This window comes from Peromyscus maniculatus, chromosome 3 (genome assembly GCF_049852395.1).
Source record: "Peromyscus maniculatus bairdii isolate BWxNUB_F1_BW_parent chromosome 3, HU_Pman_BW_mat_3.1, whole genome shotgun sequence".
NCBI lineage: Eukaryota > Metazoa > Chordata > Mammalia > Rodentia > Cricetidae > Peromyscus > Peromyscus maniculatus.
Genome location: NC_134854.1, coordinates 152,213,239 through 152,235,154, shown reverse-complemented (window position 1 = coordinate 152,235,154; position 21,916 = coordinate 152,213,239). Strand labels below are relative to the sequence as shown.

Genomic DNA, 21,916 nt, shown 5'->3' with positions numbered 1-21,916 from the left:
TCCTCCCCGCCAAGACCCTTCCTCCTCACATCCATTCCTCCTCCATTTCTATTCAGAAAAGGCAGATCTCCCTGGGATATCAACCAAACATGGCATATCAGGTTGAAATAACACTAGGCACCTTCCCTCATATTAAGGATGAATGAGGCAAGCAGTATGAAAAAAGGGTCCCAAAAGTAGACAAAAGTGTCAGAGTTCCACAATAAGTCCAAGCTACACAATTGTAACATATATGGGAAGGACATAGGTGAGTCCCATGCAGGCTTTCTGATTTTCCGTTCAGTCTCAGTGATCCCTTATGAGTCCAGGTTAATTGATTCTATGGTGGGTGTGTGTGTGTGTGTGTGTGTGTGTGTGTGTGTGTGTGTGTGTGTGTGTGTGTGTGTGTGATGTCCTTGATCACTCTGGCTCCTATAATTCTTCTTCCCCTTCTCCAGAATGATTCACCAAGTTCCGCCTAATATTTGGCTGTGAGTCTCTGCAACTCTTTCCATTAGTTGCTGGATGGGGGCTCTCTGATGTTGATTGTGACAGTCTATGAGTACAGCAGATTATTATTAAGAATAATTTCATTGACATTTTTTGCCATTCATGTTTGGTTCTATTTTACATATCTTATTTTTTGTTATTGTTTTTCTATATGAAGTTGAATGTTCTTCTTTCAAGGTCTGGAAAGAATTGTGTTGGAATTTTGATGAGGGTTACATTGAATCTGTAGCTTGCATTTTGTGAAGATGGTCATTTTTCTTATGTGAATCCTATTGATCCAAAGCATGGGAGATCTTTCCATTTTCTGATATCTTCAATTTCTTTCTTCAAAGACTTGAAATTCTTGTCATACAGTTCTTTCAATTACTTGGTTAAATTGACCACAAGGTATTTTATATTGTTTGAAGCTATTGTTAGGTGTTGTTTTCTTGATTTCCTTCAGGGCCCATCTGTCATTTGTGTATAGGAGAGCTACTGATTTTTTAAAGTTAATCTTGTATCCAGAGCCACTTCTCTGAAAGTGTTTATTAGCTGTAGGAGTTTCCTGCTAGAATTTCTGGGGTCACTTATGTGTACAATTATACCATTGCAAATAGTAGTACTTTGACTTCTTCCTTTCCATTTGTATCTCCTTGATCTCCTTCAGTTGTCTTACTGCTCTAACTAGAATTTCAACTACTACATTGAATACATATGGAGTGGATAGCCTTGTCTTATTCCTGATTTTAGCAGAATTGCTTTGAATTTCTCTCTATTCAATTTGTTGTTGGCTATCAGCTTGCTAAAAATTGCCTTTATTATATTTACAAATGACCCGTGTGTTCCTGATCTCTCCAAGATTTTTATCATGAAGGAGTGTGAGATTTTGTCAGAGATGCTTTTGGCATCTGATTAGATGATCGATCATGTAGGGTTTTTTTTTTCCTTTCAGTTTGTTTATATAGTAGATTACATTGACAGATTTTTGTATGTTGAACTATCCCTGCATCTCTGGGATGAGGCCTACTTGATCCTAGTGGATATTCTTTTTGATGTGTTCTTGGATTTAGTTTGCAAGTATTTTATTGAGTATTATTGCTTCCATGTTCGTGAGGGAAATTGGTTTGTAATTCTCTTTCTTTTATTGAGTCTTTTTGTGCTTTGGGTATCAGGGTGACTCTGTCCTCATAAAATGAATTTGGCAATGTTCCTGAAAATGATTTCTTAATATAGTTTCAATATCTTCGGTCTGCAAAATTTTTAATGAAAAAAATTTAAATATAGACATAAAATATTTACACTTTCTTTAATACTTTTTCAGGGGCCATCAATCAGTTTCATGTGTCTTTTGTTTCTTAATTTTGTTTTTAAATTCTCTTTCCCATTTATTTATGGGGTGTGTGTGTGTGTGTGTGTGTGTGTGTGTGTGTGTGTGTGTGCAAGCATGCACACCCATGCCATGCCATTGCACATGTACAGAAGAAGTCAGAGGAGAGTTTCCAGGCATTGGTTCTCTTTTTCTATCATGTGGGAGTCAGGGATCAAGCTCAGGTCAAAACGTTTGGTGGCAAACACGTTTACTTGCTGAACCATCTCACAACCCTTTGTTTTGTTTTGGAGACAGTGTCTCCCTGTGTAGCACAGACTGACATCAAACTGTCACCAATCATTCTGTCTCTTGACAGCAGAGGTTTACAGGCATGTGTCACCAAGCCTGGCTTTCTGTCTCTTCAATGAAAGTGACTTGGGTCCTTATTGACCATTTTTGTGGGAATTTTGTACTTGGTCATGATATTGTAAAGTTTATTGTTGTCTACTTTCTGTTTCATTTCTTGAGAATTTCAACTTGTTTTGCTTTTCTGATTGTAATTTTCTTATGGATTAATGTTCATATTAAAATCTCTCTTCTGTAATACTGCTTTTGAATAAATCAATTTTTTGTAAGAGAAATTTTCCTCTACTTTTTATAATTCATAATCCTGAAAGGCCATTATTATAATCTATTTGTCCCATCATTATTTAGAAATATGTTTCAGATTTAGAAACTACCTGCTTCAAATTTTTGGTCACTTACTGATTTTTTTCAAAAAAGTGAAAGGAATTTGCAATGATGTTGACACATGACTATGGATATGACTAGTATGACTGAAGAACTTACTCTATGTTATATTTATTTTTAAATTAATTTTAACTTAAATAGCTTTAGTTTGAATGTCCTATGCAAGCATAGCTAGGCTACTATAGCTACTGTGTAGACAGCTCAGCTTTAAATACTTTCTAATTATACAGTTGGAAATATTAATATAGTTCTGAGGAAATTTCCCATGTGGATCTAAGAACCTAAGCTTTGTGGGCTCACAAAGGTGAGTATGTGAGTGAATGCCTGTGTTGACTCTCCAGCTTAAGTATTTTCATCACCTCACAGATTCATCTCCTTGATGAGGTATGGTGCAGAAGTATCTAGGTCCCATTTGGGATTAACCCCCTATCTTCCCAGTCTATGTTTTACTATTTTTTCATTTATTTTTAGGTACACTGTAGTTACTGAAATATTATTAGTGGTTGTCATAGCAATTTTGGCATTATTAAACACTCTTCTTCATCTCCAATAATGGTTATTGTCATCTTATGATAGTACATTATTGGTTTTGGTTCAGTTTTCATTTTTTTACTTTCATATTTTATTTTGCTTATGTTGAGTTCCCTATTAATAGGAGAAAGTTGAAATACAAACCCATATTAATTTAAGTAGAATATTATTTAGCTTTTATTTAATGCATTATTAGATTACTATGATATTTATAAGTTGCTTGCATATACAATTAATTTTAATATTCATTTAATTTTGAACACTACGATCTCATGAACTCTACTTTTTCCGTTTTTTTTCTTTTCATAACATTTTCATTGATCATATGCTATTACATGGATTTGTTAATTTCACTTAAATTTGTTAATTTAACTTTAAATATTTTTTAATTTATGTCTCACATTTTACAGTATAATTCTTTATTCTTTAATATCTAATAAATTAGTAATTTTGCTCTTTTTCAAACAAACAAAAGTTTCAACAACTTTCTACTTTTGCTCACTGTTTAGTCTGTATTTTCTTTCTGAAATGCTATGATATACTTCTTGATGCTAACAAATTTTGAATTTGATATTTTGCCATCAATATTGCATTCATTTACTATCTATCTACCTAAGGACACCCTAATAATTCCTTCTACTCTTCCTTTTGTATGTCCAAGTCTGTTATTCACAGGAAGCAATTTTCTTTAGAAGAATTTCAAATGTTTCCTTTTGTCGCAGACAAGTGCTGACTCTATTTTTGCTAATTCATTCATTTTGCAATCATAGTGAAACATTCATTTACTTATATTTTACTTCCAAGTTATTCATCTTTAAGTGCCAACCTTACTTTAATAAAAGCCAAGGAAGAATTATTTTAACAGTACTATCCTGAGAGATGGGTAATTTGAAAAAATTCAACCATCCTTTTAATATTATTTTTTTAAAAGTTCCATATAGTTAAAAGGATAAATTGTAACTATTCTTACTATATTAAATCACTTATTTGCTTCTTATATTTTTTATATCATTTTCTAAACATAGATTTCACAGAATTACATGGCAAAAAAGTGAAAACTCATATCATTGCATATAATAAAAGTATGCTCTTACTCTCTCTCTCTCTCTCTCTCTATATATATATATATATATGATTTTATAATGTAAAACTTCAAGTCAGTGTCTATCCTAGTAATATATATATATATAACTATACCAAACAAGAAAAAAGAACATTAATAAATATGACATGGTTTATATTATTTGACATCTTTAAATCTTAAGTGTACTAATATGTAAGCAAAATGAATTCAACATGTATAGAGTACATATATGGAGTACTTAAAAATAAGATTCAATTTATAAAAATAAAGTGTAATTAATAGAAATATAGGGGGCATGTAGGTCCTTGTGGTCACAGATAAGTACTTGGAGAACCAGGAATGTTAAACTTGAAAGTGTTCTCTTCAAAGTGATAACCTGTTTTCCACACAGAAGGCTGGTGACTTTTTCAATGTCTGTGTAGCCAAAGCCACACTGGATCCTCCTCCTAATCCTCATCTTGAGCTTGTTTTCTTAGTTAATCCATAGAACCTATTTTTATTGAAAGATGTCTCTTGTCCTTTACAAAGCATTTAGATATAGGCATGTCTCTTTTTTTAATTGAAAGTAGATTCTTCTCTTATATAGTACATCCTGGCCACAGTTTCCCTTCTCTCCACTCCTCCTAGCTCCCTCTACCCCAACCATCTCCCAGAGAACCACAACTCCCTCCATTTTCTCTTCAGAAATAACAGACATCCAAGAGATGACAGCCAAACAGTAGAAAACAACATGCAATAAAAGGCAAAAGCTCTTATATCAATGCTGGACTAGGCAACCCAGTTAGAGGATGTCTTAAGCTTTGTTGTGCATGTGAGGTGGAATTAATTCTCATCAGGAAACATTTTTTCCAAATTGTACTGTAATTGACTATGCCTAAAATGAACTACTCAAGGTCAAACTGGGTCATGTTGAGCCATGTTGAGTTGAATTTCCTTCTTGTTTCCCTCAGACTATTAACCTGCTGGCTGTGGTGATTGCAGAGAACTCCACAATTAGTTACTCAATGAATGACAATGACATTCTTAGAAATGTGTCATTGCACATTCTCATGTTTGTATAAACAGCCTAGAGAAAATAGGTAAACTGTAGCAGTTACACTGTCTTCAGCTAAGTAATATTGTGGGATGATAGTTATACTTGATTCATCATTGACCAGAATCTCCTCGTTGCTGTTGTTTTGTTTTGTTTGTTGTTTTGCTGGAAATCCTCCCACATAGTAGGCAAGTGCTATGCCACTGAGACACAGCGTCAGCCACAGAATGTCTTATGTGGTCAGTGAATATACAGGATATAATAAACTTTATTTTTGTGCACTTTAGGAAATAAAAACTTAGATTTGTTTGAGCTCAGTCTTCCAGATGTTTCATGGCAATAAACAACCCTGATATGACAGATAACAGACTCCCCTTTGCTTGATTGTCTATTGATATTGTCTATTGATATTATCTATTTCATGGCTGAGTCTAATGTCAATTAACATTTTCAAGCACAAAATATTTGTTTCTTTCAAAAATTTTTATGTCTTTTTCTTCATTTTATTAAGAAAAAAATTTCATTCATTTTACACACCAATCAAAGATCCCCCTCTGTAGCGCGAATCTTAAATGTTCTTATTTAATATAACCCATAGTCAGGTATTGGGGTGAATGCTGGAAGGTCAGAGCAAGCCACAGCCACCTCACTTGGCCAACTTCTCAGCTGATCTTGTTTCCTCAGACTGGAAGCTTCTGTGTCCTCATCCCAATGGCTCTCAGCTGAACTGCTGCTCCAAAGCCTGAAGCTTAACCAGCTAAAACTTAACCAGCCTAATGCTTCTAATTCCTGATCTTCATGCTTTATATACCTTTCTGCTTTCTGCCTCACTCCCTGGGATTAAAGGCTCACTTTCTGGGATTAAAGGCATGTGTCACCATGCCTGGCTGTTTCCAGTGTGGCCATGAACTCACAGAGGTCCAGAGGGATTTCTACCTCTGGAATGCTAGGATTAAAGGTGTGAGTGCCACCATTTTCTAGCCTTTGTATCTAGTGGCTGTTCTGTCTCTGACCCTAGATAAGTTTATTAGGGTACACAATATTTTGGGAACACAATTACACCATACCCCTCTTCCCTCCTCCTACCCTCCCCCAGCCTCCCCTCCCAACCCCTCTCCCACTACCCCCCAAAAAAGGTAAGGACTCTCATGTGGAGGCACATTCAGTAGAGGCAAGTCCAAGCCCTTCCCCCTGCCTCAAGGCTGCAAGTGGTGTTCCATCATAGGTGTGTGAGAGATGGATTCTAATCCTACCACCAGGGAACCTCCCAAGCAGATCAAGCTACACGGCTGTCTCACTATACAAAGGGCCTACCTAGACCATTCCCATGTAGGCTCCAGTGCTATTGATCCAACTTTCATGAGTTCCCTCTAGTGTGGTTTGGTCATCTATTGGTGAAATTATAAAGGCCACTCCACGTATTTAAAAGGAAGACTTATTTAGTGGGTGACTTACAAATGAAGGAATAGATAGATTGTGGGGGTCTGAGGAAGGTGTATCACAGTCCAGTGGTGTTCTCTGGAGCTCTGCTCAGTCAACCGCCACTGTCTAGGGTCCAGGAACAGAGAGAGCGCTCGCCCATCCAGCTCTCGGGTGTCCAGACGCCTCCCTTGGCCCCAACATGTAGGCATGACAGTTGCCAGAGTCTCAATGGGGGTTGGAACTTCCAGATCCAAGCTGGAATAGCTACCCACTACAGTCATCCCTGCATGTTTCCCCATCATGATCCTGATGCACTTGCTTATCCCTCTTCCCTCTCTTTGACTGGACTCTTGGAGCTCTGTTTAGTGATTGACTGTGGATGTCTGCATCTTCTTCCATCAATCATTGGAGAAAAGTTCTGTGATGACAGTTAGGGTATTTACTGGTGTGATCTCGGGGGTGGGGTGGCAATCCAGTTCAGTTCAGGCACCCCCCTCCACTATTATTAGTAGCCCAGGCTGGGGTCATTCTTGGAGATTCCTGGCTACTTCCCTAGCACTGAGTTTTTCTCTATCCCCATGATACCTCCCTCCATCATGTTATGTCTTTCATTGCATTCCCCCTCCCTCCCTGTTCCAGTTCAGCCATCCCATTCCCGTATGCTCTCATCCCCTATAGCCTTCCCTCGATTGCCCACCCCTTATCCCCAGTTTACTCATGGAGATCTTATCTATTTCTCCTTCCCAGGACAGTCCATGCATCCCTCTTTGTTTCCTCCATTTGTTAGCTTCTCTGGAGTTGTAAGGTGTTGCCTAATTACCCTTTGCTTTATATCTAGTATTCACTTATGAGTGGGTATATACCATGTTTGTCCTTCTGAGTCTGGGTTACCTCACTCAGGATGATATTTTCTAGTTCCATCCATTTGCCTTCAAATTTCATGATGCCATTGTTTTTCTCTGCTGAATAGTACTCCATTGTGTATATGTAACACATTTTCTTGATCCATTCTTCAGTTGAGGGCCATCTAGGTTGTTTCCAGGTTGTGGCTATTATGAATAATGCTGCTATGAACATAGTTGAGCATGTGTCCTTGTGGTATGATTGAGTATTCCTTGGTATATGCCCAAAAGTGGTATAGCTGGGTCTTCAGGTAGATTGATAATGCAAACAACAATAGGTCCAACCTATATTGCTTGCTCCCAGGGTCCGCAGAAGAGTCTACCAACCAGCTGAGGATTGTAATCTGATGGATATTCAATGAATCGAAGCACACTGAGTTCTTTAGTCCGTTCACTTTATTCTTCTATGGCGTTTCTATCTGCACAGTTTTTTTCTGCTCTTACTTAGCTCCTCTTGATCCCTCCTGCTCTCAGTCCCTCCTCCTCTCATCCCTTCTTCTGTTCTCTCATCATTCTACCTAGTTCTTCCCATCTCAGTTGTCCTCATCTTTGTTCTTCTCCATCAATTCTCTTCTTCTGTTTAGCATTATAGCCCATTTTTAAATTGGATTGTTTCTTATTTTGATGTCTAGTTTCTTGAGTTCTTTACATATTTTGAATATCAGCCCTCTGTCAGATGTAGGGTTGGTAAAAATCTTTTCCCATTCTGTATGCTGTCTTTTTGTCTTATTTACTGTGTACTTTGCCTTACAGAAACTCGTCAGTTTCACAAGGTCACATTTATTAATTGTTGTTCTCAGTGTCTGTGCTACTGGTGTAATATTTAGGAAGTGGTCTCCTGTGCCAATGTGTTCAAGACTATTTCCTACTTTATCTTCTATCATGTACAGTATAACTGGTTTTACATTGAGGTCTTTGATCCGCTTGGACTTTAGTGTTGTTCATGGCAATAGAGATGGATCTATTTGCAATCTTCTACGTGTTGATGTCCAGTCATGCCAGCACCATTTGTTGAAGATGCTTTCTTTTTTTTCCATTGCACAGTTTTGGCTTCTTTGTCAAAATTAGGTATCTGTAGGTGTGTGGGTTAATGTCAGGATCTTTAATTCTATTCTATGTCCACATGTCAGGTTATTATGCCAATACTATGCTGTTTTTATTACTATAGCTCTATAGTAGCTCTTGATGTCAGGAATGGTGATGCCTCCAGAGGTGGTTTTGTTGTACAGGATTCTTTCAGCTATCCTGGTTTTTTAGTTTTGCCAAATGAAGTTGTGTATTGTTCTTTTCAGGTCTGTGAAGAATTGTGTTGGGATTTTGATGGGGATTTCATTGAATCTGTATATTTCTTTTGGGAGATTGCCATTTTTACTATGTTAATCCTTCCTATTCATGAGTATGGGAGATCTTTTCATTTTCTGATATCTTCTTCAATTTCTGTTCTTCAGAAACTTAAAGTTCTTATCATACAGGTCTTTCACTTGCTTAGTTAGAGTTACCCCAAAGTATTCTACATTATTTGTGGCTATTGTAAAGGGAAATATTTTTCTGACTTCTTTCTCAGTCCATTTATAATTTGTATATAGGAGGGCTACTGATTTTTTGAGTTAATTTTATATCTTGCCACATTACTGAAGATGTTTATCAGCTGTAGGAGTTCTCTGGTAGAATTTTTGAGGTCAATTATGTATACTATCATATCATCTGCAAATAGTGAAAGTTTGACTTCTTTCCAATTTGTATGCCCTTAATCTCCTTTTGCTGTCTTATTGCTCTAGCTAGAACTTCAAGTACAATATTGAAAAGATATGTGGAGAGTGAACAGCCTTGTCTTTTCCTGGTTTCAGTGGAATCACTTTAGTTTGTCTCCATTTAATTTGATGTTGGCTGTTGGCTTGCTATAATTGCCTTTATTATGTTTAGGTATGTTCCCTGTATTCCTGATCTCTCCAAGACCTTTATCATGAAGGGGTGTTGGATTTTGTCAAAGGCCTTTTCAGCATCTAATGTAACGATCATGTGTTTTTTTTTCAGTTTGTTTATATGATTTATTATATTGACAGACTTTCATATGTTGAACCATCCTTGCATCCCTTGGATAAAGCCTGCTTGATCATGGTGGATAATGTTTTTGATGTGTTCTTGAAGTTAGTTTGCCAATATTTTATTGAATATTTTATTGAGTATTGCATCAGTGTTCATGAGGGAGATTGATCTGTAATTCTCTTTCTTTGTTGTGTCTTTGTGTGGCTTGGGAATCAGAATAACTCTAGCCTCATAAAAGGAGTTTGGTAATGGTCCTTCTGTTTCTATTGTGTGGAACGATTTGAAGAGTATTTGGCGCCCAACGTGACAAGAATCCATTAAAAACTGCTTGGCTTGGCGGCAGGTCCGCTTTCCCGCAAGGGCGGCAGGCAGCCCGCGGCAGCGGCGGCACACGGCGGCCGGCGGCGATCGGCTTCTTAGTCCGAGCTGCTGGCGTCCTAGTCCGGGTAGCAACTTCTAGCCCGGGCCTAGGTCTGTGAGCAGCTTGCCTAAAGCCGGTGCTACAAACAACTCAGACCTGCCCGTAAAGCCAACGCACGTGGTCGGAGCTTAAGGAAGCCAGACCCAAGCCTTGACTCGGCACAAGAGGGAACACGTGGCTGCATTTAAGCTTTAGCCGGCTACGCTTTCTTGTGCGTTCTCTCTTTCCTCTCTCTCTCTCTCTCTCTCTCTCTCTCTCTCTCTCTCTCTCTCTGGATTTACACCTGGGACACTAGGTGGCTGCTTTGAAAATCCCCTCGGATTTCTACTGTTCTACGCAGATTTGGTAAGTCATAATATATCAGATATTTTAAAGGAAACTATCTAAAAGAGAATTTTTTTTCCACATTAAAAAACAAATGGGTTTTATGTGTGCATTGGAAGAAAATTGGTTTTTGTTCGAAATTTTAGGCAGTCTGGCAATGGAACAACTATATAATATTAGTATTGGTGGAATTATGCACCTCATCACTATAATAATCCACATTTTAATATTTAAAAAGATAGTCCATTTAAGTGCCAGGATAACAGCGTTAGAAGAACTTGTTAAACCTGTAAAAATTCAGACAGAAGAAATTAACAGTGAAGTTGTTTCAAGTCGGGATCATAAGGTTGCAGAAAGAAAGCCTGTTTTCACACAGTCACCCTTAATTTATCCTGTAACAGTACAGCAGATGCCTGATCAAATGGCTACACAAAATACTTGGGCTCCAATTGAAATGTTGGATTTAAAAAGGTTTAAGGAGGCAATAGTATCTTATGGCATGCATTCCCCATATGTAAAGCAAATGTTAAACACTTGGTCAACATATAATAGGATAGTACCACAGGACTGGCGGGACCTCGCACAAGGTGTTCTGGAACCCAGCCAGAGACTTCAATTTCTGACTTGGTTTAAGGAGGAGGCTAAAAACATAGAAAAACAGTGGAGGGATAAAGGAGTACAAGTTTGCCAGGATCAGCTTATGGGCGAAGGCCAATATGCTTCAGCACAAGCACAATGTTTATATGATGTCCAAACCCTAATTTTATGTCGAACGGCAGCCTTGAATGCATGGGACAAAGTTGAGGAACCAGGAAAAAAATCTGAGTCATTTACAAAGGTGAAGCAAGGCCCAAAAGAGTCTTTTACAGATTTTTTACAAAGACTGGCTTCAGCAGTAAAGAGAACGGTCTCGGATTCAGAAGCTGGTAAGGCAATAATTGAATCTTTGGCCTTTGAGAATTCGAATGCAGCATGCAAAAGAATAATCAGGCCATTAAGGGCAAGATCTGCACCTATGGAAGATTGGATTAGAGAAACAATTAATGTTGAAGCTGATGAGCATGATGATACATGGGTAGGAGAAGTAATTTCAAAAGGTTTGAGGAGTGTTAGATGTTTTGGATGTGGAAAGCAAGGACATTTGAAAAGGGACTGTAGACAAGTCATTTCCAGAAACAATGTTTCTTCAAGGAACAATGGCAACAGAATGCCCCTTCCTTCTGGAGTATGCAGAAGGTGTGGTAAGGGAAAACACTGGACCAACGAATGTAGATCAACAAAGGACAGACAGGGTAATCCTTTGCCTCAGTCTTCGGGAAACTCCCAGAGGGGCCTCAGGCAGGCCCCCAGTGCAAATCCAGTTCAAACCTTTCCGGCAGCCATAGAGGAAATGCCTGCTCTGGAGAGCGATTAAATAACCAAATGCCTATTGGAATAAATCATGCTGGTCAGAATGATGAAACAGAGAGAATAGAAAATTCAGGAGAAAACATAAAGAAAATTTTTTGGCAAACTTCTATTAATGAACAAAGACCAAAATTAACGATAAAAATAAATGGTGTTTTGTTGTCTGGTCTGGTAGACACAGGTGCGGACGTTACCATAATTGCACCAGAATTTTGGCATCCAAATTGGCCTCTTCAGGAGGTAAACGTTCAACTGTTAGGAATTGGGACATTATCTCAGGTGAAACAGAGTGCAAGATGGCTCGAATGTATAGGTCCAGAAGGACAGAGAGGAAAATTAAAACCATATGTGGCTAACATAACTATGAACCTGTGGGGTCGAGACTTGTTGCAACAATGGAATACTCAGATTAACATCCCTCCAATCTCAGAAACAAATCATAAACTAGCACATGTTACTGAGAGAAATATTAGAAGATATTGTTCTAATGAGTGGTCACCAGCCATCCATATTATACAAGAACAGGGCACAATAACTGATGATCTTCCAAAGACACCAACAGCTCTACCTTTAAAATGGTTAACAGACAAGCCTGTATGGGTCCAGCAATGGCCTTTAACAACAGAGAAACTCCAGGCTTTAGAAGAGCTGGTAGAAGAACAGTTAAATGCTCAGCATATTGAAGAATCAACCAGCCCTTGGAATTCTCCTGTATTTGTTATTAAAAAGAAATCTGGTAAATGGAGAATGGTAACAGACCTTAGGGCAATTAACAAAGTAATTCAGCCAATGGGTTCTCTACAATCTGGGATGCCTTTGCCTACTCTGTTACCAAAAGGATGGCCTCTCATAGTTATTGATTTAAAAGACTGTTTCTTTTCAATACCCTTACAAGAAAAAGACAGAGAAAGATTTGCTTTTACAGTGCCTACTTATAATAATTCTCAACCGGTTAAAAGATTTCAATGGAGGGTCCTCCCACAGGGAATGTTGAATAGCCCAACTCTGTGCCAATATTTTGTACAACAGCCATTGGAAGTGATACGTAAAAAATTTCCTAAATCTATAATTTATCATTATATGGACGATATTTTACTAGCTGACTCAAATGCAGATACTTTAGAAATAATGTTTGAAGAAGTAAAGAAAATTTTGCCTCGCTGGGGATTACAAATTGCTCCTGAAAAGATACAAAGAGGAGATTCTATTAATTATTTAGGATATAAAATAGAGCTACAAAAAATTAGACCCCAAAAGGTGCAAATTCGGAGAGATAGACTACAGACTCTTAATGACTTTCAAAGATTATTTGGAGATATTTCTCATCTACGAACTATTGTTGGGGTAAAAAATGATGAACTGACTAATTTGTTCAAAACCTTAGAAGGTGACAAGGACTTAAATAGTCCAAGAGAATTATCACCTGAAGCTGAGAAAGAATTAGCATTGGTAGAAAAGAAAGTGCATGAAGGACACGTGAATCGTATTGATCCAAAGCTGGATTGCATTTTGGTTATCTTACCTTCTAGGCGTTCTCCTACTGGAATATTAATGCAGAGGGAAGATATTATATTGGAATGGATATTTTTACCAAATAAACCAAATAAAAAATTAAAAACTTATGTGGAAAAAATCTCTGACTTGATTTACAAAGGAAAATTGAGACTTCGTCAATTAGCAGGCATAGACCCAGCAGAAATTGTCGTACCATTAACTAAGGAGGACATTGAAAAATTATGGACAGAAAGTGAACCTTGGCAAAGAGCTTGCAGTAATTTTTTGGGAGAAATTAACAGCAAATATCCCAAAAGCAATAGAATTGATCTTATAAAGAGAGCTGAATGGATCTTGCCTCGAATTGTACGGCAAAAACCCATATCTGGAGTTCGTACATTTTATACAGATGCCAACAAAGAAGGAAAGGCAGGTTACAAATCAGAAAATTTAAGTAAAGTGGTTCAAAGTCCGTATAATTCAGTGCAAAAATCAGAATTGTATGCTATTCTGTTGGTATTAATGGATTTTTCAGAACCTCTCAACATAGTAACTGACTCTCAGTATGCTGAAAGAGTGGTGTTACATATTGAGACTGCAGAATTTATCCCTGATGCTTCAGAATTAACTTCACTATTTATTCAATTACAAGATACAATCAGGAAAAGGAATCATCCTTTATATATAACTCACATTCGATCCCATACTGGTCTGCCAGGCCCTCTAGCACAAGGCAATGAAGAGATTGATAAATTATTGATAGGAAATGTGCTGGAGGCCTCAGAATTTCATAAAAAACATCACGTTAATAGTAAAGGTTTAAAAAAGGATTTTTCCATAACCTGGCAACAAGCCAAAGAAATAATAAAGAAATGTCCTACTTGTTCCTTCTACAATCAGACGCCATTACCAGCAGGATGTAACCCAAAGGGTACTCAGAGAAATGAAATCTGGCAGATGGACGTGTTTCACTTTGCAGAATTTGGAAAATTGAAATATGTACACCACACTATCGATACTTATTCAGGATTTCAATGGGCAACTGCTTTGAGTTCTGAAAAAGCTGATTCTGTAATCACTCATTTGCTAGAAGTTATGGCCATCATGGGTATACCTGCACAAATCAAAACTGACAATGCTCCATCATATGTCTCTGTTAAAATGAAACAGTTTTTTGCTTATTACAATATAAAGCATATTACAGGCATACCACATAATCCTACAGGTCAAGCAGTTATAGAAAGATCAAACAGAACTCTAAAGGATATGCTAAATAAACAGAAATGGGTAACAAAAACCCCCAGAAATAGACTGCATAATGCTCTTCTAACTTTGAATTTTCTGAATGCCAATGAGAAAGGAACAACAGCTGCAGAGAGACATTGGATAATAGAAAAAACTACAGAATTAAATCAGCCTATATACTTTAAGGATGTGCTGACCTCAGAATGGAAACCAGGGTATGTATTACATTGGGGACGTGGTTTTGCTTTTGTTTCTACAGGAGAAGATAAGCTGTGGGTACCATCAAAATTGATAAAGGTTCGATTTGAACAAGAGAGACCTCTTAATTAGAGGAGGTGATAGTTCATCAACCAGCATGAACATCCAATTTAAACTAACTTGTATCAATAACACATGCCTTTTCATTTAATCAGATAATAACTTGTCAAAAGGAAACATCCCCAAAATTAGTCTTGGGGAAAGGTTTTTGTTTTTGTCTTTTAGGAGAATGAAGGTTAAGGAATCTGAAGAACACTGGACAAATGAGACAACTGAAGAAAAGGGACAAATCATCTATCCCAAGAAACAGAGTGAAACGGTGTATGGGTATATATTATCTAAAAAAATTTTATGTCTTCCTAAATGTTTGTTTCTGCTTTTCTCTAAAGATTTAACACTATTGGTCTTCTAACAGTCCCAGTTCAATTAAAATTTAAAGCTGACTTTGGAGTTGGAGAATGGCTCTCTCCTTCTTTAAAATCAAGCATGTTGTTAAAAGGAAAATGCAAACTCCCTGTATCATGCCAGAATAAGAGCCATTTCTGCTATGGTACAGGACAAAAGCAAAATTAATTAAGGGACTATTCTATTACTAATCTCAACTCTTTGATTCTATTCTGATTCTTTAAACTGTTCTCAAAGTATAAATTTTATATCAAAATTTACAAGATTAATATATATTATATTAATATATATATACATTTTAAACTTTGTTAAGATATGAATGGTCACATAGAGTACTAACTAATTCTAGAAAAAAGGCTAGCTGCATATATATGTTTTTGTGTTCGAGTCTCTTATCAGTTTTCTGCAGGAAATCATGGCCAGGCCTAACATCAACTGAAGTCTCCAGAAAGAAGATGGGGCCCCACAACAACAACAATTCCACGTGGACAATAATAATATCATTAAGCTGACAAACATCATCCACAGATCAGCTTTGAACTACAAGGTGCTCAGAGCAATTTTGAGATGACTAGCTGAGATGATCTAGTCTCAAAGACTACTTGAATAGGACTTGAGATAAACCCTGAACTATGGCATTATACACAGGCTGGATAATGAAGGATATAGTTACCTTTCCTAGAATTTGACAATTAACCTAAAATTTTTCTTTCAGGATAAAGAAAACTTCGCCCATACCCAGCAGGAAGCAATTTTAAGAATACGACGCCCACATTCCCAAAGAGGTGGTGTGGGGCGGGTGGTTTTTTGGTCTTTTTAATGGGTTTTGGGTCTGGGATAATTTTTAGTATTTAGGGGGGTTGGTTACAAGTTATTGTCAAGGGTTAGGAAAAAGGCTAAGCAAAGGAGATTAGATTTAAGGTTCTTGTTTAAAAAAAAAAAGAGAAAGAAAGAAAAGAAAAAGACAATTACTAGTTTTAAATACTTTACATTGGATTGAATTGTTTTATATTGTACACAAATTTGAAACTGATATTGTTAGAAAATGCTATATGTATATTTCTAATTGTATTTATTCCATCCATTTAACAATGTAATGCAAATTTCTGATCCTTGAATGTTATTATTATCAACTATTAGGATATAAAGAAATGAAAGCTAGTAGTTAGACATTATCATAGAACTTGTAGTCATATTAGATATGTTTTAAAAATTGAGCAGAGATGTTTTAGACAGGTCATCTTCAAACCCTTCAGAGATCTACAGAATATGGCATTTAAAATGTTTTAATAACTTAGAAAATTTTTCTTTTTTGAGACATGTCGGCTCCTGGCAGTACCAATCTACTTTAGAGAAAATATGGGCATTGAAGAAACTGCATATGGAGTCAACTTTCATTCTGGCAAAAGTTAGCCACTGGACAACAAAGTATCCTCGAATCAACAGGACAAAATGGACAGACAGATCACGAAACAAGGGACTACTGATTCTTGCCAAAACAAGTGTGGTTATGGCTTTATCAAAAGGCATCTTCTGAGGCCAGGACAATATGGCCCCATCCCTGAAGTGGCCTTCGCATCCGGAAAAGGTACGGTGCCCTTTTCTTCGAAGGCAGCTTAAAAGGCAGAGGGCCGATGGATTCTGTTGTACAATGGAACAGCAGCTGAAAGCTCATGCCTCTCAAAAGTAGACTGGCATTTAATAGAGGGATGTGGAGAAGAAGGGGATGCTGAGATGAAGCCATATATACACAGCCAAGAAGAATGGACAGCTGAATTAAAAAACTGTCAACAATTTCCAGAATTTAAAATCCTGAATCATGACAGGACACTAGTGGAATTCAGGTGTTTCTGGTACGTGGACTGCTCTCACCCAATGTGAGGTTGAACTGTTGACCTTGTGTACATCCTACTTCACAAATGAGTCTGTCAGATACACTAAGCCTATAGGCTGAAGATGATGCCCCAACACTGCGGAGAAACCTCAGGTGACTGCCCAGGCAGCTGGCTGTTTCTGTCAACTCACAAAATTTTTTGGAAGTTGCTTGCATGCACTTCCTGTTTTTATTTTTGTTAGCTAATATTATTCCCTTCTTGGGTCTCTGAGGGAGTTGAAGATTAGTTAGTTATGGTTGAAGATTAGTTAGTTATAGTTGAAAATTAATTAGGATAGAAAGTACATTAGATACATCTTGGAATTATCAAAATAGGATAGATAATGGAATTATTTTCTCTGATTCGTCAAATACCTGTTTAGGTATTTATTACTTGTATATATTGTATATAGTTATTGTACTTTTGTATATAGTTTTTCTTTTGTTAGTCATAACCTTTTGCTTTTTTTCTTTTTATTAAAATAGAAAAGGGGAAATGTGGTGGTAATCTAATTGTATTGAAATATTATTTTGATTTGTATTGAAATATTAATTTGATTATATGTTAATAAATAAAGTTGTCTGGGGGTCAGAGCTATTAGAGCCATAGCAAGAGTGTGGCGGTGGTGGCACACGCCTTTAATCCCATAGATATCTGTGTGTTCAGGGTCAGAGCTATTAGAGCCATAGCAAGAGTGTGGCGGTGGTGGCACACGCCTTTAATCCCATAAGATCTCTGTGTGTTCAGGGATACAGCCAGCATTGGAGACATATGCCTTTAAGACCTAGGGGGCTGTACATTCAGACAGTGACGAGGCAGTCATGTGTTTGGGTTTACAACCAATGAGAAGGCAGAACAACATACTTTAAAAATACGAACGGACAGGAAGTAGGTCTCTTTTCGCGAAGCTGGGACAGCAGGAGGAAGGGTGAGATTATAGCTCTGAGCTCTGACCTCTCGGCTTTCTCTTTTACATTGTTTCTGTGTTTCTTATTTAATAAGACGGTTGGTTACATCTACAAGTATTGGTATTAACTCTTTGAAAATCTGGTAGAATTCTTTGTTGAAACCATCTGGTCCTAGGCTTTTTTTGGTCGGGAGACTTTTAATGACAGTTTCTATTTCCTTAGGGGTTATTGGTCTATTTAAATTGTTTATCGGGTCTTGATTTAACTTTAGTGTGTGGTATCTAATCAGAAAATATAAAGACTTCTCAGAACTATTGAACCATTCAAAATAAAGAATAGCATATCATTATAAAGACTAATGGTAGTAACGAAATAAAAGCATTATAGTGAAATACTCACTATACATATGATAACAATATTATTCAGTCCCCATGAGGCATCCAGTCATCGACCATTATCACATATCAAAATTGTCATAAAAACCTGATCATGATGTATAAAAAAATGAAAAATTAATACACCTATTCTAATCATTAGGCTCAATAATACTCTAGACATTCTAATTAAGACATTTATATGGTCTTGCTTCAGATTAGTGATATTTTAACATATGAGCTTTCTTCTAATACTGAAAATCATATGCCAGACAAGGGATTTACTCCATATTAATCCTTCAGATGTTTGTTTTGGGAACAGGTCTTACATAGTTTTATTCCTAGATCAAGCATGAATTTCTATAGACCAGGCTGTCATTGAGATTAAGACACCTTGGCCTCCCCTTTCCAAGTAGCTTGAATTATAGCTCTAAGCCGCTAAACCTGATTACTTTTTCATTGTAAACTTGATACAGTATGGCGAGAGGGAGTCTCAGTTGAGGATTTGTCTTGATCAGATTAGGCTTGTGATCACTACTGTGATAGGTTGTCCTGAATGATTGCTGATGTGGGCAGCCCACCCCCTTGTCTATAGCACCTTTCCTAACCACATAGTGTTGGACTGTATTAGAAAGCTAGAGATGGAAGAAGCAAGCAGTGTTCCTCCCTGCTTCTGCCTCAGTTCCTGCCCTGGCTTCCTTCAATGATTGATGTGACCTGAAAGTATATAATGAAACAAATCCTTTCCTTACTTAGCTACTTTTAGTCAAATGTTTTATTACAACAACAGAAAAACCAACCAGAATGCCAGGCTTTCACTCCTCTCTTTAATTTTACAAATCTATTGTGTTTCATGGTCCCAAGTATGAATTTTTGTTGAACCCAGACATCTGTTGAAACTTATTTTTACAGTGAGCTACAGTTCAAAGGTGTGGATATTTGAACTAGATTTTTGCATCTAGCTTCAGGATAAGGAGTGTTCACTCCACATCTCACCCAATTAGATGCATCTAAGCTCCCCATATTATATAGGCTTATGAAAAATATATGATATTAACCTCTAAAGTACATTTACCTAAAGCATAATTCCTGACACCTCCTGCCACAGAGATGAAGAGATTACTATGAACTGAATGAGACTAAGGAATCCAAGGATAAGCACAAGAAATGAAGGGCAGTTGCAGCTACAATCCAGTGACTGCACAGGAAGTAGCCTGCTGGTACTGTGTCCTCAAAGTGCTCCACAGAACCTTGAAGGAAATGACAATAATATCCATGGCTCAAATAAAATATGCATTTACCTTTCTGTGTGAGGATATGTACTTGAATGGCGAGCTCAAATTCAGACTCATTCACGTGTGATAAACCAGCCTTAAAATTCGGTATAGTAAATATAAATGTATATATACATATACTGATATGCTGCTAAATTATCTATCTTTTTACAAAGCACTCATGGAGTAACACATTTATTTAAAATTTGGAATTTGTCTATTCCAAAAAGAAAATTAATTTGTGGATGTTGCATTTTGGTCCAAGGTTATGTTTTCTATTCCACGTGCATGTAACACCCTATGGAGCTGTCTCCCTCCATCTTTCTCATTGTTCCCATTTCCACTGCAGATTTCCTGTTCCCTTCAGATGAACTTGTGGCTGGAATCCAAAGAATCATCTGCACTCTCTAAATGTTCTACTAGGTGGTAACAAATACAGTTATTACTTGTAAGAATGTTTTTGGATGATTATAGGGGGTGTTTTCATTATAACAGATGAAAGTCTCTGTATATATTTCTCTGTACATAGTCATCAGAGGACACATTTAATATATTTTTGTATTTATGTAATTTTAAAATTTGTCAAATGTTTATTTTGAATTTACTAAAAGTACAATGATGTAAATATTGGGATGGCTGACAATGGTCCAGAGACAGCCCAAACTGGCCTACTCTGGTGATGGGATGGCCAAACACTCTAATTGTCGTGCCAGAAACCTCATCCAACTACTGAGGGATCTGGATGCAGAAATCCACGGCTAGGCCGGGTGGAGCTCCTGGAGTCTAATTAGCTAGAAAGAGGAGGGTTTATATAAGCAAGAATTGTTGAAACCAAGGTTGGATAAAGCACAGGGACAAATAGCCAAATGAATGGAAACACATGAACTATGAACCAATGGCTGAGGGGCCCCCAACTGGATCAGGCCCTCTGAATAGGTGAGACAATTGATTGGCTTGATCTGTTTGGGAGGCATCTAGGCAGTGGGACAGGGTCCTGTGCTCATTGCATGAGTTGGCTGTTTGAAACCTGGGGCTTATGCAGGGTCACTAGGCTCCGCCTGGGAGGAGGGAACTGGACCTGCCTGGATTGAGTCTACCAGGTTGATCTCAGTCCTTGGGGAAGGCTTTGCCCTGGAGGAGGTGGAAATGGGGGAGGTGAGCTGGGGGGAAGAAGAGGGGGGCGGGAGGGGAGAGAAAAAGGGAATCCATGGCTGATATGTAGAACTGAATTGTATTGTAAAATAAAAAAATAAAAAGAAGTGAAAAAAAGAAATTCAAAAAAAGTACAATAATATAAATATTGCAAAGTGATTTTTATGTTTATGTGTTATTTTGTAACTCAAGGACATGCTTCTTAAAACCCTTATAAATATGCTAATTAACATTTGTAAGTGGTTCTATTAACTATTTTAAAGTTTGGTCAGTTTTGAACTTTTAGAAATATTTAGATATTTATAATAATTTCTCCCCAAAGGTTCATTTCTATAATAATTTTCCACATAAATTAATTTTATTATATATTCTTATATTTTAATATAAAAAGATTTAAATGAAGAAATTAAAATTCAGATTTGTAGAAATATTATTTCACACACCCTCTAATTTTTCCAACTATTGTAATTAAGAACAGAATATTGACCCTTCAATTAACCTCAGCAAAGCACACAATAATTTCCAAAGTTACAATATTTGCACAGGTGTTATTTTGTCTTGATCTCAGCCCACTCAAAAGTGATCATGACATTTAGGGATAATAAACAATACGAATTAGTCGATGAATCTTCACAAGTAAAGATTTTAGAAAAACATTTATTCTTATACAACATAAAAGAAAATGTTTAAAGTCAGTATGTCCTTTGGTATAGGTTGCCTCAAATTTGCTACTGTTTCTACATGACAGGACTTAAATAATTGTTCTGTTTCAAAAGAGTGAGTTTGTGCTGCTGTGGCTTTGGGAACATCTGTAGAGTAAGTTTTTTTGTTTTCATTATATGGATACAGATTTAGGAATGTGTGTCTGACACTTTTCTGTGCATGTGTGTCTTAGTGTGTGTGCTGTTTTATATGTAACAGCCTATGAACATGCATGACTGCAATTTGTACATGGCTATGTATAGTTTTGTAAACTCAAATTTATTAAATATAAATTCTGTTACTGGGAGATAATTTCTAATCTTTGTTATGCCATTGTGATACAAAGGAATGGTTAACATCTTACAATAGTTGTTGTCACATTAGTGTAGAAAGAAAAATATGAATTGACAGTTTGATTTCATACTCCCATAAGAACTCTGCTTTATAGGCTTGGGGGGTAGATTAATGGCTAACATACTTGATGTGCATGGCTGCGGACAAGTGTTTGGATCTCCAACAACCATATACATTCT

At 36.9% G+C, this 21,916-nt stretch overlaps 1 protein-coding gene across 1 annotated transcript in view; it reads left to right on the top strand.

The window, feature by feature from the left end:
• LOC102922253 (NKG2-A/NKG2-B type II integral membrane protein-like) overlaps positions 1 to 20,638 on the top strand; it is a 32,541-nt gene extending 11,903 nt beyond the window's left edge. Inside the window, exon 7 of the mRNA XM_042274617.2 lies at positions 19,879 to 20,638. The gene's annotated coding sequence lies outside the window, so the exon portion shown is untranslated. The remainder of the gene's footprint in view (positions 1 to 19,878) is intronic.
• The last annotated feature ends 1,278 nt before the right edge of the window (positions 20,639 to 21,916 follow it).